The sequence below is a fragment of the Oryctolagus cuniculus genome, chromosome 14 (assembly GCF_964237555.1).
Source record: "Oryctolagus cuniculus chromosome 14, mOryCun1.1, whole genome shotgun sequence".
In the NCBI taxonomy this organism is placed as follows: Eukaryota; Metazoa; Chordata; class Mammalia; order Lagomorpha; family Leporidae; genus Oryctolagus; species Oryctolagus cuniculus.
The window spans coordinates 842,607-865,346 of NC_091445.1; the positions used below are offsets into that span (position 1 = coordinate 842,607).

Consider the following 22,740-nt stretch of genomic DNA (forward strand, 5'->3'; position numbering starts at 1 on the left):
CAGCTTTGTAGATTTTCTAAAAAGCCACACCCAGGACAAAGGGTGGTGCCCGGTGGGCTGAGTGTATCACCCTGAGTGGGTGCATGCTTCTGCATGTATATGAAACTGCTAAACCTCCAGGAAGTTTCGTGTCCCGGCAGTGACTGAGTGAGTCTCGGGACAGGCGTGGAATGACCTGGGAGGCTGAGCGTGGCTGCAGCACGCAGAACAATGGGCAGGACTCGGGGTTCCTGAGTGGCTCCTCCCCAGGAGGGGAAGCTCAGTGAGAACAAGGAGGACCCCCTCCCACCTCCAGATCCTGTGGTGCCAGAGCTGGAGCCACCAGGTGAGGGCTGTGGGGTGCAGGCTCTCCCGGGGCGCTCTCGTGTGTGCTGGGGGTGTTGACGGGCAGGCAGGGCGCTACGACACCCTTCTGACACAGCTGGGGCTTAGACACTTGTGCCAACCTGCCCGGGGTTCCCCCGCAGGAGGCTGTTACTTCAATGCACGCTGCCGGCCCAGGCCGGGGATTCCAGGGTCGGCCTCGGCGGGTCCTCTGACTCTTCATGGAGCCGCCCACAGCGGCGCCAATGAGAACAAAGCGCAGCGCGGGCCACAACGCGTCCCGGGCGACCCCGGGCGCCTCCTCGGGCCTCTCTGCACCCCCAGTTTTGTATTCAGATCTGCACCACCCAGGCAGGTGCGGAGGGGGCGGAGCGCGGAAGCACGGAGTGCGGAGTTCGCCAGGCAGGGGGGCGCGTGGACCATCCTGATGCCTAGGCCTGCTTAGCGCCCCCAGGCCCAGCCCACTCCACGGCGCAGCCCCAGGCTCGCCGGCTCCTGTCCCTGGCGCTTCTGGGCGAGCCGGGTGGCGGCGCGGCGCGCTGCCCGAGCGTGAGTCGAGGCGCGGGCTCCGCAGGCCGAGGGCAGGAGCGGCCCGGAGAATACACATTTCTCGTGGCTGATAAACACTCGGTAGCGGCGCCCAAGGGGCCGCCTCTTCAGCCCAGAGTCCTCCTGTTCAGCCCCTGACACCAGCGAAGTTCCCCTCTCTCTTCTGTGTAGCGCTTGGTCCCTCTGCCTGGGCGCAGTGAGGGGAGGTCCGGCCTGGGGGAAACCAAGGCGAGTCCAGCGGGCCCAGGCTCCCCAGCCCCCGCGGCATCGCAACTCCGCTGCCCCCAGCACCGGCCGGGCCCAGCAGCCAGGCCCCGCTGCCCGGCACGCCAGCCCTGCCATGGCGCCACGCTGCGTGCCAAGCGCAGGACCGAATCCCTGGACCGCAAACCCGCGCCCCGATTCCTCCCTGAGCACCTACCGCGGGGAGGGGCCTGGCGTCCCCGCCTCCGCCCCGCGCTGCCGCCGCCGCCTCCCGGGCGAGTCGTGCGCCCGCCCCCGCGCGAAGCTGCGCGCCCGCCCGCCGCCCGGCACTGCAGCAGGGGGAGGAGCGCGGGGAGCCCGCAGCGTGCAGGCCGGGAGCCACCTCCCCGCCTCCTTCGCCTCCCACGCGCTCGCGGGAGTAGCCGCTCTGCGAGCGCTGGGGCCAGTGGCAGACGGAGGCGGCCGGGGCTACGGCGCAGACGCCGCTCGGGGCAGGGGCCCGGCAGCTGCAGGTGAGTGAGGAGCCCCCGGGCCGCGGCGAGACTTGCCGTCCGAAGCCCGGCGCTGGGCGCAGCGGCTTGGGGAACTTTTTGCCGCGGGGCGGACACACAACTCCGCCCCACCCGCCCCAGGGCTGCGGCTGCAGGTGTCCGGGGCTGCCCGGCGGTCGGCTGGGCAGGGGCGGGACTGGGAGAGTCGGCGCAAGGCGGAGGGAGTGACCCTGGTTCGCCGAAGTGGGTTCCCGGGCAGCGGGGTGCGGATCCGCATCCAGCGAGCGCCGCGTTCTGCCTGACTGGCTGCACCCACAGGCGGCGGATTTAAAACGCGCAGCCAGGACCCTCCCGCAGCCCCGGGCAAGTTTACGGCGGGTCCCCTGCGCGGACGTGCGAGTGGCGCTGGAGGAACCCCGAACAAGCCCCGTGGGTTTGCATTCTCCCGCGTAAGTCCCCGAGGGCTCGCGTGGGATGGCGCGTGGGGATCCCGGGCGGCGGCTCTCGGTGGGCGCTGCTTCGCTTCGCGCCCGCCCAGAGGGGAACCTCGGGCTCCTGCGCGGCGGGCGGCAGCTGGATATTCAGCTCCGCGGGGAAAGCGACGGCTCCCGCGGGTGGCCTGTGGCTGCGCCTGGTCTGGGGGCCCGGGGACACTCCTCCGGGGCGCCGCGGGGAGCGCCCGCCGGCTGAGCCCGAGCGATTGCGGAAGACCCGGGTGAGCGTGGCCGGGAGCCGCCGCCCTGGCCGCAGACGCGCAGTCGGGAGCGTTTCCGCGGGCGCGCGGGACCTCGGGCGCCACGAGCAGGGGTGGAGGGGGAGGAGCTGAGTCACGGGGCGGGGGCGCCGCGGGGGCGGCGGAGCAAGGCGCGTCACCCGCCTCGGGCGCGAGCGAAGCGCTGCGGACCCGCGCCGTTGGCGGAGTCTGTCCGGGAGCGCGCGCCGGGGGCTCTCCGGAGACGCACGCCGGGCGCGCCGCTGCGCGGACAGCGGCTCCGGGGCGGGTGCTGCGAGGGAAGCCCGTGGGCCGGGGGCGGGCGGCGCCGCAGTGCCGCAGAGCCGAGGGCGGGGCGCAGCCGGGGATGCCTGCGGGCGCCCTCCGTGCGCGCGCGGCAGACCCTCAGTGCGGGGAAGCGGTGTCTTGCAGGCTTTGGCGGTAACCTGCCGGGCCACGGCCGCTCGAGGTGTGGAGGCCCCCAGGTGCCAACGCCCGGGCCGGGCCCGCGCCTTGCTCGTGTTGTGGCCGGAGGCGCCGCCGCCTCTTTTGTAAAGCGGTACTGAAGCGCACTGCGGGTGGAATGGACCCAGTCCCCTCCATCCTGGTGTGGTGGTGGTGATTTTAAGGACGGCCGTCCGCAGACCCGGTGACAGATTTTTCTGCGAACGTGCCCCAGATGCGCAGTGTTCGGCCACACGGAACGAAGAGGGGAAGGGGTCGGCGGTGGTCAGGCCCGATGCCCCTGTGCCCAGCGTGCCGTCCCGCCTCGCTTCAGCCTCGGTCCTCCAGAAACGCGAAGATAGCTCGGGGCGCCCAGGGTGGTTTGGGACCTGGAGACACACATTTTCTATGCATGGAAGATGTTAGGAAACAGCCCCTTCCGGGGAAAACAAAACAGTGTTCTCTTCTTAGAGATTCTGGGGATTTCCCCAGCTTTGCTCCTGTAAAGAAACTTGGCCATCAGGACCAGCGCTGCAGACCACAACCCTTCCCTGAGCCGCTGGCGCGTGCCAGGGCAAGTGAGGGATCCTGAGTCCCCCACAGCGGGGTAGCTCAGTGACGCGGGGGGAGGGGGGGAGCCATGTCCACCCTGGGGCTCCCTGCGCGTGGGAGGAGCTGCAGAGGAGCTGGGAGATGTCACCGCGTGTCCCAGGGCCAGGAACGAAGGGCTCCGGCCCTGTTCTTACGTAAACCTTGACGCGATTTGTGACTCCAAACAGCTGATGCGTCAGAGCCTTCTGAGCCCGCCCCGTGACGGTGGTGCATTGATGTCCCTGAGCCGTGAAGGTGGAAGCGTCCCCTTGGCTCGGGCCGGGAAAGGCAGCGGCTCCCGGGAGGTCCCCTGGCCCTGGCGCACAGCCTGCCGTCATCACCCACTTGAGCTCCCACGGGTGGTCTGACTGAGGCTGTGAGGGCCGCCCCCTGGCGCTGTGTCTGCTGCGATGTTGCAGTCTGAGCAGCAGGGACTCTGGAGTTTGCTTGTTTCAGGCCTCCGGGTTCGCCCTGGTGATGAATCATTATTTTAATTCTGGCCTGAAGGCGCCTCCTGGGCTGCGAAGACGCTTATGGTCTCGTCATTGCAGCCTCCCCGTCCTCTGGCAGAGAGGGGGCAAATGCAACAGATGGCCAAGGGTGGACTGGGTGGCCAGCCCTCAGCACTGCCCTGCCCCTGCCCCCGCCCCCGCCCCCGCCCCGGGAGACGCAGTGGCAGACATGGGTGGTGTTTCACGTTCAGGCTTTGCTGCTACGTGGGATGTGTAAGAAGTTCCTTTCTCTGCCGCTGACGTTCTGTGCGGAGCGGTGGGCTCTGCTCTGTAAGCAGTCACTGGGTTTGTGTGAAGGGAAGCGTTCCGAAGACTGACTCTGCAAGTCAGAAATTCCGGCTTGACGTGAAGCGAGTATTCTGGTCTGTGCGGCGTGGTGTTTCAGATGTGGGCCGCTGCAGGTTCCCTGACAGGCCATGTTCCCGGGGACGGAGAGCGGACGGCCGCGTGATGGCTGCAGCCTCTTGGCAGCCGTGGGCTCTCTGAGCACAGAGTGCAGACTGATGACGCACAGGGTCAGGTGCTTTCCTCTGCACTCACCACTGCCTGCGGGTGCCCGGGAGGGACGCTGGCCAGTGGTTCTCACGTGTACTGCCCCAGAGCACCCTGGGAGGGCCAGTGCTGGAGGTTCTCATGTCCACTGCCCCAGAGCACCCTGGGAGGGCTGGCAGCCAGAGGTCCTCACGCGATGTCCACTGCCCATGAGGGCCTTTGGAGGGCCAGAAGCCGGCGGTTCTCATGTGCAGGGGGCACCCTCTCCCTCCCCAGGAGGTGCCTGCTCTCCGCGGTTCTGAGCTGCTCCTGGACATTCTGAGTTAGAGGCTCCTCGGTGGGTGTGGAGCCCGGGGTGTGTGCAGGCTGAGGCGGGCTGGATGTCACCCCTGGGGACCACGCTCGGCCGTGGTGCCTGACCTAGAACTGGACAGCATGGCGGGGGCTCGGAGCCTTAGACTCTGTGAGCTGCTCTCTGCTTGGAGCCCCTGGAGAACTTTCCTCCATGCCACTCTCATTGGTGACCTGAGCTCCAGGAGGCTGAGGACAGGGCGAGGGACACGTGTCCTTCCCCCGCCTTCTCTCTCTCCAGCGTCTAGCTTGGCGACCCTGTGTGGTGGACTCCGGCGAGCAGTGCCCAGTGCGCTGATGACCGTGAGAGGGAACTAGCGCAGGCCTGGTGAGTTCCTCTCTGAGCCGTCAGCTCTGGCTGTCGGAGGAGATTTTGGGGCCTCCTCTCTTGGACTGGGGTGATTCCTGAGCTGCTGGCGTGCGGCAGAAGCACAGTGTGTTCAAAGCTGTCATTTCCCGTCTCGTAAAACGAGAGGAATCCTGTGGCCTAAGTGTGATGATGCTATCCCCAACCAGCACTTGGTGTTTCTGGATTTTCTACCAAATGCACAGGGCCCTGTGGGGTCCGTTAGGTAGGCGCTGAGTCCTGCCCTTGCTCTGAGGGTCCTGAGGCCCGTGGAGCCACGGGCATCCCAGGGGCCCAGGGCTGTGCGGGGGTGTGGAGCCTCAGGTGCCTGGGGACAGCCCCTGTACACACAGTAGTGCACAAAGACTGTGGTACTCAGAGGACCTGTGACTTTCCCAGACGCATCATCCCGCACCTGCTTGCCACCAGTGGGGACACCTGGAGCACTACGTGTGGACCTCAGGCTCCAGGGTGAGTTCGTGGATGCGTGGCAGTGCGTGGTGCTCCCTGCCCACGTGGCACCAGCAGCAGTGGCCTCTGCCTCAGACACCTACCCTCCAACATTCAGGTGTTCAGCTCTGAAAGTTCACACACAAAACGGGGGCCTCGGGGTTGAGCTTTTCCTAGGAGAGGGACGCAGGGCGTTGTGGGGCGTTCTCACGTGCACTGCCCCAGAGCACCCTGGGAGGGCTGGCAGCCAGTGGTCCTCACGTGATGTCCACTGCCCATGAGGGCCTTAGGAGGGCCAGAAGCCGTTGTGTCCTGTGCCGCGTGCCATGGCGGGTGTGGCCAGGAACGTGGTGTGTGCTGGCGCCGGGCGGAGGTGACCGCTGTGCTGCTTCCGCCCCGGCTGGTGGCCTCGTTTAAAGGGACCCGGCTCAGGTCACTTGTCGGTGCGAGCACGTGGGGCTTCCTTTCTGGTGTGCTCGTGTGTGCCGTGTGCACGGCACCGGTCTCCTGGGGGCCTTCACGCCATTCCCAACCCAGGACTGGGGCTGCGGTTACTGCGCTGACGATGGCTGTGTCGAAAGTAGCCGATGAGAGCGCCTGGGGCTCCTGCTGGCCACGTCAGGGCGCAGGTACGAAGGTGGGGGACCTCCACGGAGTTGGTGGGGCATGGGAGTGAGGAGGAAGATGCCTTTGGTGCGAAGAGGCTTGGAAGTGAAAGACTCCACTCACGGACCCAGGCGTGCGCATGGCCACTCCTTGGTTCTGTCCCCACCCCAGGTGCGGCCGTCCCACCTGCCCCTGTACCCTGGGATTGCTCCCGCTGCCTGATTCCGGCTGCATCACCACTGCAGGGCTGCCTGCCTGCCGTATGCCACCCAGCCAAGGCTGCCACGGGCTCGGAGGTGCTCGGAGTGGATAGAGGACGTGGGAGAGCGTGGGCGCCCTGGAGGACCACGCAGGCAGCACAGCGCCCATCCTCCCAGCCAGCTGGCCCGATGCCGGGCGCACACAGTGCACCTCACGTTGGCTTTGGCCTGCGGTGAGCTTTCCTGGGGGACTCTTGTCTCTCCTGTGGATGCGCTCAGGGCTGCGTGAGTACTGAGGGCACAGTACACGGTGTGCACGGCACCTGTCCTGACCTTGCACGGCTGTGTTTCCTTTGAGCGAAGGGACCTGCCTGCAAGCCCGGGCAGTGAAGAGCAGGTCTGCCCACTGCCGCCTATGACCACCAGCGCTGGAGGATGTCCCCCGTCCTGGACACCCCTGCCAGCAGCCGTGCGGTGCCCATGTAGGTGCTCCTGCTGCTCCGTGTTCCATTCTGCTCTGCATCTGCAACTGGAGCTGGGTACTGCTTTATCTCGTCCTGGCTCTCGGCCGTCTGTGCAGGGCGTCCCGTATCTGCCAGTCTCAGCCCTGGCCCAGCTGCCCGAGGTGCTGTTCCTGTGCTGCCGGACCCCGGGCCTTGAGAGCAGAGGCCACATCATGGAGGTCAGGGGCGCTCCTGGCCCTGGACTCTTCTGGGATGAGTGTTATAAATGAAGCCTTTTTGTTGAAGTGTGATGTAGAGAAAGAAAAGTGCACCTCACCCAAGTGGTCACAAGCTGAACCCCTCTTTAGAGAGCACCTGTCCATGGGGCAGTATTCCTGGTGGTCGGCTACCCCAGGCAGTGTCCCTGCAGCCCAGCCCTGACCGCCCCCCACCCTGTGTGTCCCTGCAGCCCTGACCCCTCCCTGGGCTGTGTCCCTTCAGTCCTGTCCCCTCTCTGGCTGTGTCCCTACAGCCCTGTCCCCACTGTGGGCTGTGTCCCTGCAGCCATGACCCCTCCCTGTGCTGTGTCCCTGCAGCCCTGTCCCTCCCTGGGCTGTGTCCCTGCAGCCCTGACCCCTCCCTGGGCTGTGTCCCTACAGCCCTGTCCCTCTCTGGGCTGTGTCCCTACAGCCCTGTCCCCTCCCTGGACTGTGTCCCTGCAGCCATGACCCCTCCCTGGGCTGTGTCCCTGCAGCCCTGTCCCTCTCTGGGCTGTGTCCCTGCAGTCCTGTCCCTCCCTGGGCTGTGTCCCTACAGCCCTGTCCCCACTGTGGGCTGTGTCCCTGCAGCCCTGGCCCCTCCCTGGGCTGTGTCCCTGCAGCCCTGTCCCTCCCTGGGCTGTGTTCCTGCCTTCCCCGCCCCCCGCCCCGGCCGGCTGAGTCTCCTGGACGTGCTGACAACGGCTCTCTGGCCCTGAATCTGCTTTCTCTGTGTCCGTGCTGGAAGCGGCAGATCCGCAGGCGCGTACCGTGGTGACGGGAGTGGGGACCACAGGGCTGAGCTGAGGTGTGCACACTTCCTCTCACAGGCTGTCGTGTGGAGGCAGAGAAGGTCCTCCCTCAGCGATTTTGCACGTGGCCGTCTGGGTTGCAGACAGCTTTGCCTGGGCCGAGCTCTGAGTTGGTCCGAGCAGCTGTTCCTCTGGCCTCTGCCTTGTCCTGAAAGGCAGGAAGTCGCCTTAAACAGCTCGTCGGGCCCCGTTCCGCCGCCGCAGACCCCAGCTGTGTTCAGTGGGCTGGGAGCCCTGACTCTGGCCCCACGTCCTCGGCATCGCTGCAGGCTTCCGTGGGCGTCGGCCGCCGTCCTCCCTGTGTCCCGAGGGGCACGTGGGCAAGTTGGAGCGTGGCAGCTTCTACACGATGGCTTCTCTATTCATTCGGGAACCTCACATCTTTTCATGGCTCGATGCATCATTTTTTATTGCTGAATAATCCTGCCTTGTGTGAGTGTACCACACGTCGCCCAGACCCTTACTAAAGGATGTGTTGACTGCACGTGGGAACCGTGAATGAACCTGCTGTCGTCCTGCAAGCGTGGTTTTGTGTGGACATCGGTTGGAGCCGGTTGGATAAACAAGGAGCACGGTGACCGGGCGTGTGCTGCCTGGTTACTGTGGTCTTCCTCAGGGCTGGCACGACCTTGCGTTACCGGTCAGCTCTTGGTGTGCAATTAATCTTTCCTGTTCCCACTTCTCAGGGCACAAAAGGTGTGGGGAGCAAACCGGACTAGACTGTTACTGGAATTAAGACTTATTCTATGCATCTGCTCTCCCACAATATGGCGCTGGGAGAGAAGTAAACAGCTTCCGCACAGCTGCCTCCAGTTCAACCAATTAACTGTAGGACTTGCTCCTGATTGGAGGAGAGCAGCGTACTCGGCGTGTGGGCAGCCGAGTTGGGATTGGTGGAAGAGGACTATGAAGGAGGAGAGAGACGGCATGCACAGGGAACATCTATGGGGAACATCTAAGGGAACCCGTGCAGCCCCTGAGAAAGCCGGCCGGCGGTGTGCCGCTCCCCTGCGGAAGTGGGGAATGTGGCCAGGGGGAACTGCCCTTCCACGGAGGTGGAAGGGATAGTAGCCAACCCGGGAAGAACCAGCAGCAAACCCGGGGAGGGCCGAGCAGACGAAAGAACAGCGCAGGGTTCAGTGTCGTTTCCCCACGAAGAGGGGGAGCGACATAATGGTGCCGTGACTCGGATAGGAAACTTAGGACGGATATGAAACTTAGGAGGGAAGAAACGGGAAGAAACGGGAAGAATTGGGAAAATACCGGAGAGAGAGACTAGCAAACAGCCTAGGGAAAAGCCGGACGAAAAGGGTGCCGGAAGAAGCTATTGAAAGCCTAGGCATAGACTCGGATACGGACTACGGGGGGAAGCTGGGAGAAATCTCTAAGGTCGAAAGCGAAAGTGAAAGCTAGAACAAGCAGACTCGGATGCGGACTGTGGGGAGAGGCCAGGAGAAATGAGGGAGGAGTATCGTTGGAGGAAAGCTTGGGGAAACATACCGGGTAGAGAAAAATGTTAGGGAAATTGAAGCCGTGGGGGGCAGGCCAAGGCGGACACGAAAGCCACTTTGGGGTTCTCAAGTTAGCCCGGGAATAGGGGGCGAAAAGTTGAAACCAGAAGCTGAGACGTAAGCCAGATTGGGATCCGTCTGATTAGCCCGGGGAGCAAAGGACGGGAAGCCAAACCATGGGGCGGAGACGTACGCTGGGTTGAATTCGCCAGGCTAGCCCGGGGAACTTAGATTGAATGCTAGTGGCGGACACGTAAGCTACGCTGTGTTACTCGCGGAAGCCGCCGCGTGCAGAGAGAGCACGGGGCGTGAATAGATAGGGAACGGGGCTGGCGTAGGCCGTGGTTCAGACGCGAAAGGGTTAAGCGTGGAGACCGCGGAGCGCGCGAAGCCGAGCCGCGCAAAGCCGGGAAGCTGCGCAGATGAGAGAGGCGCGCGGGCTGAAGCGGCGCAGAGCCGGGAACCCGCCGGCGGGGCGAGGTGCCGGAAAGCCGCAGGGATAAGAGAAACAGAAGTTTAGAAGTAAAGTGAGAAAAATAGGAATGCTGGAAGATAGAAGTAAAATGGGAGAAATAGGAATGCCCGGAGATAGAGAAATAGAGAAATAAAAAGGCCTCCCTACAACACTGCAATGTGAGAGCTTGGATTCGGTCTGCCTAATCAAGTGAGGCGATGAGCACCTGCGGGCAGCTAGCAGCTTATGCGCCGCAGGTCACCGAAGACAGGCACGAATTAACATCAGTAAGGCTTCCCCACAATACAACAATATTAAGCTTGGATTCGGTCTGCCTGATTTAAGGCGGTAAGCGCCAGCAAGCAGCTCGACCAGAGTATGAGCTGCAGGTCACCGAAGATAGGCACGAACCAACACTAATAAGTCTCCCCCACAATAAGGCAATGAGAAGGCTTGGATTCGGTTTGCCTGATAGGTCTTGTAAGTCCCCTGCAGGCAGAGCAGAGCATGCGCTGCAGGGCACCGAACACAGGCACGCATCAGCGCCTAAAAACCTCCTCACAATGGCGAAGAGAGGACCCGGATTCGGTTTTCCTGATTGATAGGACTTGTAAGAGCCTGTGGCAACTCTAGCAAGTAGAGCAGAGTGTGTGCCGCGGGACACCGAAGACAGGCGCGTATCAACGCCAAAAATAAAAAGAAAGGGGGATCTGTGGGGAGCAAACCGGACTAGACTGTTACTGGAATTAAGACTTATTCTATGCATCTGCTCTCCCACAATATGGCGCTGGGAGAGAAGTAAACAGCTTCCGCACAGCTGCCTCCAGTTCAACCAATTAACTGTAGGACTTGCTCCTGATTGGAGGAGAGCAGCGTACTCGGCGTGTGGGCAGCCGAGTTGGGATTGGCGGAGGAGGACTATAAAGGAGGAGAGAGACGGCATGCACAGGGAACATCTATGGGGAACATCTAAGGGAACCCGTGCAGCCCCTGAGAAAGCCGGCCGGCGGTGTGCCGCTCCCCTGCGGAAGTGGGGAATGTGGCCAGGGGGAACTGCCCTTCCACGGAGGTGGAAGGGATAGTAGCCAACCCGGGAAGAACCAGCAGCAAACCCGGGGAGGGCCGAGCAGACGAAAGAACAGCGCAGGGTTCAGTGTCGTTTCCCCACGAAGAGGGGGAGCGACAAAAAGGTGGACATTGCCACACTCAGTTATCCAGAAGACATGAACGCCTTCCCACACGCTCCCTCTCTGAGGACACCCACCCACGTCTCCAGGATACTCAAGGCTGAGCCTCTTTCCACGCTGACTCCCAAGGACTGCCAAGGTTGAGCGTCTCCCACACTCCCGGGGCACGAGAGGTTGGCTGTCTAGCGTGCTCTCTTGCCTAGGATACACACGGTTGAGCGTCTCACTCTGTTCTTTCCCCAGGGCACGAGAGGTGGACAATCTCCCACACTTACTTCCCACGTCACAGTTCTGGATGCCCCCCCCCCCCAGGGAATCCAAGGTTGAGCATCTCTCACGCTCACTTGCTCCCCGATGTCCTCTTTGTGAGCTTGTCCAGTTGGGGGATTTTCTTTTTAAAGATTTATTTATTCATTTGAGAGACAGAACTAGAGATCTTCCGTCTGCTGGTTCACTCCCCAAATGGCTGCAATGACTGAGGCTGGGCCAGGCCACAGGCTCTCCCGTGTGGGTGCAGGCATCCAAGGACCTGGGCCATCCTCTGCTGCCTTACCAGGCACTTTAGCAGGGAGCTGGATTGGAAGTGGAGCAGCCAGGACTTGAACTGGTGCCCATAGGGGCTGGCGGCGCCACGGGCTGTGGCAGCTTTAACCACTGAGCCGCAGCACCGGCCCTGGTAACTTGCTCTTACTGAATTTCAGCGCTCTTTGTACATTTTGGGCGTATTCTCTCCAGCTGGTGTTTGTCTTTTTGCTGTCTTCACCTGCTTTGCAAGAACACAGCGTGCTAACCTGTGTGAAGTCCAGCCCACCCCGGCTGCCTCGAGTGAATCGCGGTTCTGGCGCTGTGTCCAGAAAGTCATTGCCAGAACTCAGTTGCCGGGTTTCCCCTGTGCTGTGCTGCAGGAGCCCGGCAGCTCTGAGGGTGGGTTTATGCCTCTGATCCCCGCAGTGGTTTGTTTCTTGAACGCGTAGGCCTGCTCTGGCTGGGTCACGTTGTGTGGGGGTGTCCACTCTCTCAGTCCTACTCCCTGAAGGCAGGAGGCCTCTCCAGCAGGCTGGGTGTGTCTGTGTGGTTCTGTCCGGGCTCTCTGTCCTGGTGGTGGGGGATCAGTTCTGCTTCCCCTGCTGTGCCCTTGTATTGAGACTTCACAGTAAGCGTGGAAGTGGGGAGGGGCTCCCTGTGTGCCACAGTGCTGAGTGGGGGGGGGGCTCCCTGTGTGCCACAGTGCTGAGTGTGGAGGGGGGAGGGGCTCCCTGTGTGCCACCGTGCTGAGGGGGGAGGGGGGAGGGGCTCCCTGTGTGCCACCGTGCTGAGGGGGGAGGGGGGAGGGGCTCCCTGTGTGCCACCGTGCTGAGTGTGGAGGGGGGAGGGGCTCCCTGTGTGCCACCGTGCTGAGTGTGTGGGGGGGGCTCCCTGTGTGCCACAGTGCTGAGTGTGGAGGGGGGAGGAGCTCCCTGTGTGCCACAGTGCTGAGGGGGGAGGGGGGAGGGGCTCCCTGGCTGTGCTGTGGGAGACCCCGTGGTGAGTGTGAAGGGGGGAGGGGCTCCCTGACTGTGCTGTGTGAACTCAGTGGTGAGAGTGGAGGGGGGAGGGGCTCCCTGACTGTGTCTGTGCTGTTTGGCTCTGTGTTGCCCACAGATTGTTAGAATCAGGCAGTGAAATCTGCCAGTGGTCTTGCTGGCATATTGATCCATTACGTTTGATTGACAGATGAGCTTGGGGAGAATTGATACCTTAACAATGTTGACTTTGCTGGTTCTTTAAAAATTCTTTTTTGAGTTGTTGGTTTTATTTTTGAGTAGGCTTGATCATACTGAGCTTTTCCCTGCATCCTTTGTTGGCTCTGCTGGTCCTGCCCTCCCGTGGCACTGCCGAGTTCCCTGGGTCATCGGTGTGCACAGCGCTGTTGGCAGTAACTGACGCTTCCTCTCCTCTTTTAGTCTGCAGGTTTTTCTTTCTTTTCTTGCTGTTTTATAGGTGAGGATCTAGAGCGCACTGTCGAGAAACGACGAGACCACATCCTTGTTTTGTGTTGATCTTAGGAGGAAAACGTTAGGTATTTCTCCTGGAATATGATGTCAGCTGTTGAGTTTTAAAAATCAGCGTGTATAAGTTATCTTCTGTTTCTAAGTCTCTAAATTTTTGGGGGAATTTGTATTGAATTTCATTTAGTTCTTTTCAGCTTCTGATTTTTTAAAAGATTTTTTTTATTTGTTTTAGAAGCAGACTTACAGAATGAGAGCGAGAAAGAGAGGGAGAGGGAGAGATCTCTTCCATCCAGTGGTTCACTCCCCAAATGGCTGCAATGGCTATAGCTGGGCCGATTAAAAGCCACCAGCCAGGAGGTGCTTCCGGGTCTCACATGTGGGTGCAGGGCCCGAGCACTTGGGCCATTGTCCCCTGCCTTGCCAGCAGCATTAGCAGGGAGCTGGATCAGAAGCGGAGCAGCCGGGACTTGAACAGGTGCCCATGTGGGCTGCCAGTGCTGTAGGTGGTGGGTTTACCTGCTGTGTCACAACACCAGCCCTCAGCCTCTGATTATACGTCAATATGTTGCTTTAATAGATAGACTATTGAGATTTCGATTTCTTCTTATGTCAGTTTTGGTGTGCTGTGTTTTTTAAAGAAATTTATTGACTTTTTCTGGGTTGTCAGCCTTACCTTCCGAACTGCTGGTAATCACAGGCTTGTTGCCAGCTGTGGTTCTGTGATTCTTGGGAAAACTGCGTTCCTTCATTGCTCTGACCACTCGGAAGTTCAGCCAAGCTTTCACGTGGATTCCGGAAACTTTACAAAGTCATGTGCATTATACAAAGACTTTTTTCCAGAAAGATTTATTTATTTTTTGAAAGGGTAACAGAGAGAGAGGGAGAGACAGAGACAGAGGTCTCCAGCTGGTTCACTTCCTAGATGGCCACAGTGACCACTGCTGGGCCGGGCCAAAGCCAGGATCCAGGAGCTTCATCCAGGTCTTCCATGGGGGTGCAGGGGCCCAAACTCTTGGGCCATCTTCCACTGATTTTGGAAGAGAGCTGGATTGGAAGTGGAGCAGCTGAGACTCAAACCGGCAGCCATATGGGATGCCGGCAGATGGTGGCTTACAGACTACACCACGGTGCTGGCCCTGAGACTTTTACAAATCTTTGTATTACTTGCATTTAAGAATCATTTCAGTGGGGCAAGAATTATGGCACATGGAGTGGAAGCTGCTGCCTGCGACGCAAGTCCCTGGAGCATTGCTCTGAGTCCTGCTGCTCCACTTCTGATCCAGCTCCACAGTACCTGGGCCTGGAACGCGTCAGATGATGAGCTGGGTGCTGGGCCCCGGCCGCCCACATGGGCGACCCAGATGGAGCTCCTGGTTCCTGGCTTCCGCCTGGCCCAGCCCTGGGCAGTGAAGCGGCCAATGGAAGCTCTCTCTCTATGTGTTTCTCTTCCAAATAAATCCATAGATAGAACCTTATTTTTAAAGAATCATTTGTATTTAATTAGAAAATGGAAGACCACTTGTCTGTGATTGCATACACATTTTTAAAAATTCATCACTTCTTTTTTCGTCTTTAAATAAGAGGTCTAAAAATGTCAGAATGTTAATAAGTAGAATATAAAAGATTATTTAGGGGCAGGCGCCGTGGCACACAAGGTTAATCCTCCACCTGCGGCTCCGGCATCCCATATGGGTGCCGGGTTCTAGTCCTGGTTGCTCCTCTTCCAGTCCAGCTCTCTGCTGTGGCCCGGGAGGGCAGTGGAGGATGGCCCAGGTGCTGGGGCCTCTACACCGGCATAGGAGACCAGGAGAAGCACCTGGCTCCTGGCTTCAGATTGGTGTAGCTCCGGCTGTAGCGGCCATTTGGGGAGTGAACCAACGGAAGCAAGACCTTTCTCTCTGTCTCTCTCTCTCTCTGTCTAACTCTGTCAAAATAATCATTTAATTTTTAAAATAGCTAAGTGATAGAAGCCAAGTTTGTAGAAGATGCCAGCTCCTGTAAGAGCAGAAATATTGGTAAAAATAAGTTACTCACGGCTCGCTTGGGGTCTCCTGGCGATTTAATGCTGTGATTTAATGCTGTCTGTTGATAATCAGATGGGAAAGTAAGTTGTGACTTCCGTGCTTGTAACAGAAGTTCTGTCTCCTGAAAACTGGTGCTTCCACTTTGCGTGTTACCCTTGTGGACTGGGAGCAGGAGGCGTGGTCTGCTCTGCCCCCAGGGTGATTGTCGGGAGGGTGAGGTCCCCAGGGGCTGACGTCCGTCTCCCCCTCCTGCTGTCCAGCCTTTCTCTGCCTGGCTGACCTTTTAAAAAATATACAAAAAACCTCCTCGGGTTTACACAGACTCGCAGAGCCCGCTGGTGAGTCAGGAGAAGCCGTGTTCTGTTTTGTTAAAGTTCTTTTTTTCTTTAAATAAAGGATTTGTTTACTTACTTTGAAAGGCACAAAGTGATATATATTGAGAGAGAGAATCTTCCATCACTGGTTCACTCCCCAGACCACTGCCACAACCAGGGCTGTGCCAGGCGGAAGCCAGGAGCTCCATCTGGTCTCGCAGATGGGGGCAGGCCCGCAGCACGTGGGCCGTCCTCCCCGCCCTCCCAGGTGCACTAGCGGGCGCAGTGTCACAGGTGGCGCAGCTGGGACTCCCGCCCTGCCAGAGCCAGAGCCAGAGTCACAGGTGGCTGAGGAGCCTGCAGTCAGCGCACTTGCCTTCCGCTTCTCTGCAGACGTCGCCAAGTCCCCGCGTCCTCCCTGGTAACAGGTGCACTCCGCCAGGAGTGTTCTCTCAGGACTTCATCCGGCACAGCCTCCTGGGGCCCTGGGACACCAGCAGCTCCTGTGAGACCCTGGGGCAGCGTGGGAGGGGAGGGGGAGGGGGGAGAGGGGAGGGGAGAGAGGGAGGAGGGGGAGGGAGGGGAGGAGAGGGGAGGGATACCAGCAGCTCCTGTGAGACCCTGGGGCAGCGTGGGAGGGGGAGGGAGGGAGGGGAGGTAATGGGAGGGGGGTGAGGAGAGGCGGAGGGAGGTGAGGGGAGGGGAAGGGAGGTGAGGAGAGGGGAGCGGGAAGAGGGAGATGAGGAGAGGCAGAGGGAGGGAGATGGGGGACGGGTGGGAGGTGAGAGGGGGAGGGAGAAGAGGGGAGGGGAGGGGGGAAGAGGGAGATGAGAGGTGGAGGGAAGGAGATGAGAAGGTTGGGAGGTGAGGAGGGGGAGGGAGGTGGGGGGCAGGGTGGGAGGTGAGGAGGGGAGGGCAGGAGAAAAGAGGGGAGGGAGGTGAGGAGAGGGGGGAGGGAAGGAGGTGAGGAGAGGGGAGGGAGGGAGGTGGGGGGGCAGGGTGGGAGGTGAGGAGAGGGGAGGGAGGTGAGGAGAGGGGGGAGGGAGGGAGGTGAGGAGGGGGAGGGAAGGAGGTGAGGAGGGGGGAGGGAGGGAGGTGAGGAGAGGGGGGAGGGAGGGAGGTGAGGAGGGGGAGGGAAGGAGGTGAGGAGGGGGGAGGGAGGGAGGTGAGGAGGGGGAAGGAGGGAGGTGAGGAGAGGCATGGCGGGAGGTGAGGAGAGAAAGTGGTGTCCCAGGGCTCTGACAGTGGACCCTGTGGGTTCCCCAGGGCATCTGTGGCCCTTGTAGGGGTGGTGGCCCCCCGTGTGGCTGGGTGGTTGATCTGTGGCCGTGCTATGAGCTGGTCAGTACAAGTCCCTGCTCGTCACACAGGAACGTGACGCCGGTGTCACTGATCTGGTCATGCCCGGGCTGTAGCCCCCTGTGCCCCTCTGTTGTGGCTGGGTTTTGGTTGTCTGATTTGTTCCTGTTCTGGTCGACAGCTGCGGGGTGCCCACTGTGCCTCCCATGCTCCCAGCCGTGAGTCTGCAGATCAGTACTGGCCGGCACGGGTGGGTGGGGAGTGGGCAGGATGGGCGGTGCTCGGTGCTGCGTTGGCCGCTCGGTGCCGTGCCAACAGTGCAGGGCTGAGCGCATGGCTCCCGTGTTCTGCCTCACGGGTGCTGGCACGCAGGGCACAGGGCGGGGTCCTGGAGGTGGTCTCCTGCTGAGTTTGTCCCTGACTGTCACTCGGGGAGGTGGCATCGTGTTTCTCTTGAGCAGAGAGAGATTTAAAGAACAGTCTGGAAGCAGGACAATAGCGCGGTGTGATGCCCATGTTCTCAGACCTTCTCTTAGGGAGTGGGTGCCCCTGGCCTGGGAGTCAGGCGGGCACATGGTGCCTACAGCCGCTTCCTTCTGTGGTGGCCCCCTGGCAGCCAGGGGCTCGGGAAGTCCACCAGGGTCGCCCAAGCAGGTGCGTGCAGTGCCGGTGTCAGGCTGACCGTGGGCGCTGAGCAGTAGGACCCACTCCTGGGACGCCTGGACGCTCCTGGCCGGGAGCCCAGCCTGCTCCCGTGGGCATCACATGAATCCTGCAGCCCGGGAGGCGGATGTGATTCGATTCTGGGAATCCTGTTAGATTCTGAGGATGAAATCTTACCTGGTTTACAGAGCTCTTGCGGAATATCGGAGGGGGATGCGTCCCCGGCTCCCTTTCTGAGATGGTCATTACCGACTCTAGAATCGGGGAGAAAGGTCTTAGACACGGAGCCCTGGGGGACACCCCAGCAAGGGGGTGGGCGTTGGGCCTGCGGTGACGACACACGTGCCGCACTGGAGGGCCTCACCTCGGTTCCTGGCTCCAGCTCCCTGGTGCTGTAGACCTGGGGGCGGTGCTGGTGACGCAAGCCATGGGCTTTGTGCCACCCACACAGGAAGCCGGGTCCCGGCCCTGCCTTCAGCCCTGGCCTTTGCCGTCATTTGAGGAGTGGGCCAGTGAATGGGATCTCGCTCTCTCTCTCTCTTCCTCTCGTTCTCTCTCTCTGCCTCTCAATTTTAAAAACAGTGGCAGGTAGAGTTCAGAAATACAAGAAAAGTTGGTGCGTGAGGCCAGCGCTCATCCTGGGAGTGAGACGCTTCTGCCCTGATTCACATCAGCACTGTCTCAGGTGGAAAAAGCATCCGACAGAACGTAGCACCCAGGTATGATTTCTGGAAACTCCGTGACCTCCACAAAGGGAGGCCACACCGGGCGTCTGCGGGCCCTGCAGCTCAGGAGGTGGTGGCGCAAGGCCCTGAGCTTCCTCTGCTCTGAGCACCCGTCTTCAGGGCCACGGCAGAAGCAGCTGGAGGAGCACCGAGCGCACCCTGGCAAAGCGCAAGGGTGCTGTTGGCTGTAGACAGCGGTGAGTTACGGCTGCGGCCGTTCCCGACAGCTGCGGCCGGGCTCCCGGCCGGGAAGAGAGGTCGGAGTGGCTCCCAGTTCTGGGGGCACGAGCACATCACTCCCAGGTGGGCAGCCTGGGTGCGTCAGGGCAGGGACTGCCATGACAGCCCGCTGTCCAGGGCACTCTCCACATTGGCCCCTTCAAGGGTAGCGCCCCAGTGACCTCCCGGCCTCTCAGTAGCACCTGGGGGACCCAGCCTCCTGCCCAGGGTCCTTGGGGCCGTGCCCACACCACGCCCGACCACGGCAGCTTGTGTGCATGTTTGGGGGGCACCGGTGGGGAAGCTGTGAGCCAGCCCTCAGAAGCCGGGGTGTCCCTGCACCCTGCCACGCACCTAGGTACCCAGCCTCCTGCCCAGGGTCCTTGGGGCCATGCCCACACCATGCCTGACCACAGCAGCTTGTGGGGGGGCACCAGTGGGGAAGCTGTGAGCCAGCCCTCAGAAGCCGGGGTGTCCCTGCACCCTGCCACGCACCAGCCGCAGATTCAGCTTTCGGAAGAGTCCCATTGGCAGTGGCGCACGGCAGACTAAACGCAGCAGAGCTGCCCAGCGCTGACAGGGGACTCAGGGTTGACGTAGGTGAGGGCTGGGACACCCAGAGTACCAGGGCATTGGGTGCCCCTCTGCCCTCTGGGCTCGGCGCCATCCAGCCCGAGTCCCAGCTGGAGTTTGCTTTATGAGACGATGAATCAGCAGACGGTCTCTAAGCTGTGTGTGGAGAGGGGGACTGGGACCCCAGGACGGTTTGGGAAGAGCGCTCCTGTCACGCCGCCAGGTATCAGGTCTGCAGCTGCAGGAACCAAGACGCCGTCCGCGTGTGACAGAGCAGACGCAGAGGACAGAAAACGATGGAGATTCTAGAAATAGACCTGCACGCGGAGAGCCCATCGATTTGTGTCTGTAAAAGGCACAGAGGCAGTTCAGTGGGAAAAGAAAAGTCTTTTAACAGCTGGCCCTGCATTCTTGATTTCCAAGGGCAAAACAGACAAACGAACAAACACTCTGCAGACACTAACCCCAGGTGGGTCACTGGCCCTGTGGTGATGCGGAAGCTACAGTGTGTCTGGAGAGGGTCGTAGGAGAGAGTTCGTGTGCTTTGAACTAGGAAAACATGTCTTAAACACAGTACTGAAACATTTTTTTTAAAAATTGGTAACTTGGTTTCATCAGAATTAAGAGCCTCAGACAGCACTGACAGAAATAAAAGACAAGTTGTGGACTGAGACAGACGACCGGGTGCTGCCCAGGGGCAGCCCGTCCTGTAGCTCAGCCGTGCTCTTGCTGTCAGCACCCAGAACAGCCACAGGAAGGGAGGGGCTCAAAGCCACCCACAGATCCCAGCCTCCCCCAGGGACCAAGGCAGCGAGCCCATTGCCCTCATGGAGCCTCCTGGCCTTTGCCATGAGCCCTGGCAGCTGCCCTCGGCGCCCCATGGTCCCTGGACAGCGTCCAGTGCCTGCCTGTGGTCCTGGGCTCCCAGCCCCATCCTCCCCCAGGGCACTTCGCCCTGATGTTCTGGACGCTGGTGTTCTCTGCCCATGGCTGGTGAACCACGGCTGCTCCCCCTGGCCGGCCTTTCCAGAGGGGCCAGCTGCCGACCACCCTCCCCGTGCCTCAGCTGCCGGGGTCAGCTGTGCGAGTTTCTGCTCTCCTAGGTCAGTGGTGTCTGTTTAACACAGAGTGGGCAGATGGACTGGTACTGCTTTCACTTACGGAGGCCAGAGCTGTGGCTCTCTGCACGGATCCAGGGGCTGAGTGACAGCTTGTCCTGGGCCAGGCCCTGTGTGGATGTGGCAGTGATGGGCTGAGTGACAGCTTGTCCTGGGCCAGGCCCTGTGTGGGTGTGGCAGTGATGGGCTGAGTGACAGCTTGTCCTGGGCCAGGCCCTGTGTGGATGAGGCGGTGATGGGCTGAGTGACAGCTTGTCCTGGGCCAGGCCCTGTGTGGGTGTGGCAGTGATGGGCTGAGTGACAGCTTGTCCTGGGCCAGGCCCTGTGTGGATGAGGCGGTGATGGGCTGAGTGACAGCTTGTCCTGGGCCAGGCCCTGTGTGGATGAGGCAGTGTTGGGCTGAGTGACAGCTTGTCCTGGGCCAGGCCCTGTGTGGGTGTGGCAGTGATGGGCTGAGTGACAGCTTGTCCTGGGCCAGGCCCTGTGTGGGTGTGGCAGTGATGGGCTGAGTGACAGCTTGTCCTGGGCCAGGCCCTGTGTGGATGAGGCAGTGTTGGGCTGAGTGACAGCTTGTCCTGGGCCAGGCCCTGTGTGGGTGTGGCAGTGATGGGCTGAGTGACAGCTTGTTCTGGGCCAGGCCCTGTGTGGATGAGGCAGTGATGGGCTGAGTGACAGCTTGTCCTGGGCCAGGCCCTGTGTGGGTGTGGCAGTGATGGGCTGAGTGACAGCTTGTCCTGGGCCAGGCCCTGTGTGGATGAGGCAGTGATGGGCTGAGTGACAGCTTGTCCTGGGCCAGGCCCTGTGTGGATGTGGCAGTGATGGGCTGAGTGACAGCTTGTCCTGGGTCAGGCCCTGTGTGGATGAGGCGGTGATGCGCTGAGTGACAGCTTGTCCTGGGCCAGGCCCTGTGTGGATGAGGCGGTGATGCGCTGAGTGACAGCTTGTCCTGGGCCAGGCCCTGTGTGGATGAGGCGGTGATGGGCTGAGTGACAGCTTGTCCTGGGCCAGGCCCTGTGTGGATGAGGCGGTGATGGGCTGAGTGACAGCTTGTCCTGGGCCAGGCCCTGTGTGGATGTGGCAGTGATGGGCTGAGTGACAGCTTGTCCTGGGCCAGGCCCTGTGTGGGTGTGGCAGTGATGGGCTGAGTGACAGCTTGTCCTGGGCCAGGCCCTGTGTGGGTGTGGCAGTGTTGGGCTGAGTGACAGCTTGTCCTGGGCCAGGCCCTGTGTGGGTGTGGCAGTGATGGGCTGAGTGACAGCTTGTCCTGGGCCAGGCCCTGTGTGGATGAGGCGGTGATGCGCTGAGTGACAGCTTGTCCTGGGCCAGGCCCTGTGTGGGTGTGGCAGTGATGGGCTGAGTGACAGCTTGTCCTGGGTCAGGCCCTGTGTGGGTGTGGCAGTGATGGGCTGAGTGACAGCTTGTCCTGGGCCAGGCCCTGTGTGGATGTGGCAGTGATGGGCTGAGTGACAGCTTGTCCTGGGCCAGGCCCTGTGTGGGTGTGGCAGTGATGGGCTGAGTGACAGCTTGTCCTGGGCCAGGCCCTGTGTGGGTGTGGCAGTGATGGGCTGAGTGACAGCTTGTCCTGGGCCAGGCCCTGTGTGGATGAGGCGGTGATGCGCTGAGTGACAGCTTGTCCTGGGCCAGGCCCTGTGTGGGTGTGGCAGTGATGGGCTGAGTGACAGCTTGTCCTGGGTCAGGCCCTGTGTGGGTGTGGCAGTGATGGGCTGAGTGACAGCTTGTCCTGGGCCAGGCCCTGTGTGGATGTGGCAGTGATGGGCTGAGTGACAGCTTGTCCTGGGCCAGGCCCTGTGTGGATGAGGCGGTGATGCGCTGAGTGACAGCTTGTCCTGGGCCAGGCCCTGTGTGGGTGTGGCAGTGATGGGCTGAGTGACAGCTTGTCCTGGGCCAGGCCCTGTGTGGATGTGGCAGTGATGGGCTGAGTGACAGCTTGTCCTGGGCCAGGCCCTGTGTGGGTGTGGCTGTGATGGGCTGAGTGACAGCTTGTTCTGGGCCAGGCCCTGTGTGGATGAGGCAGTGATGGGCTGAGTGACAGCTTGTCCTGGGCCAGGCCCTGTGTGGATGCGGCAGCTAAGCATTTTCTTTCAAATTTGACTTCCGTGTTTGTTTCCTATTAGCTTGTAATTTGTCGAATGCTGTCATGTTTATGTGGAAAATGCTAACTGTTTTATAAAGCGCAGAAGTAGCGATCTGGTGTTGAACGGAATCCTCCCATAATTTCTGGCATCAGAGGTCAGTGCAGTTCCCTAGTAACACTGAAATCCAGATGGCTCCCGGCTCTGCCAGTTCGGTGATAGAAGGCAGAAGCGGTGGTGTTTCTGAGCTTCTCACGCCAGCCTTGTTAATCACGAGAGAAGGAAACAGACCCAAAGCCGCTGGGACGCTGGCCTGGCGCTGAGTGACGGCCCTGCGACAGGGGAGGTGTTGCACACGAGCCCCTCCCGTCGCAGCCCACGGGTCTGTTGACACCGCCCGGCTGGTTCCACTCTGTGCCCTGTCCTGAAACGTCCAGGACCTCAGCCCGCCATGGAGCAGGAAAATCCCCCTCCGACAGAGCTGTCAAGGACGCACCCCGGTGTTGGAAACGGGCGATGCGTTTGCTCCAGGCTCGCCGGAACATCCTTCTGCTGGCCCCTGGCCCCTGTTGCCCACAGAAAACAGACTAGAGGACACGGCCACCCGAGTTCAGCCGCCTGGACGTCCTGACGTCACAGAAGCGGAGTGAAGTGTAGGACTGTAGCTGCTTTCTCCTGACGGGCCCCTCGGTGCCGGTGGAAGACCCCGGGCTCTGTTTCCCGAGGCTGCTGTGACTCATTTGAAAGCATCAGGTCGGTAGGCTGCAGGCAGGACCGGCGCGGCT

The 22,740-nt window shown here is 61.1% G+C and overlaps 1 protein-coding gene across 1 annotated transcript in view; it reads left to right on the forward strand.

Moving 5' to 3' along the window:
* The first annotated feature begins 1,381 nt into the window (after positions 1-1,381).
* Positions 1,382-22,740, forward strand: part of SV2C (synaptic vesicle glycoprotein 2C) — a 104,415-nt gene continuing 83,056 nt past the window's right edge. Inside the window, exon 1 of the mRNA XM_070056298.1 lies at positions 1,382-1,589. The gene's annotated coding sequence lies outside the window, so the exon portion shown is untranslated. The remainder of the gene's footprint in view (positions 1,590-22,740) is intronic.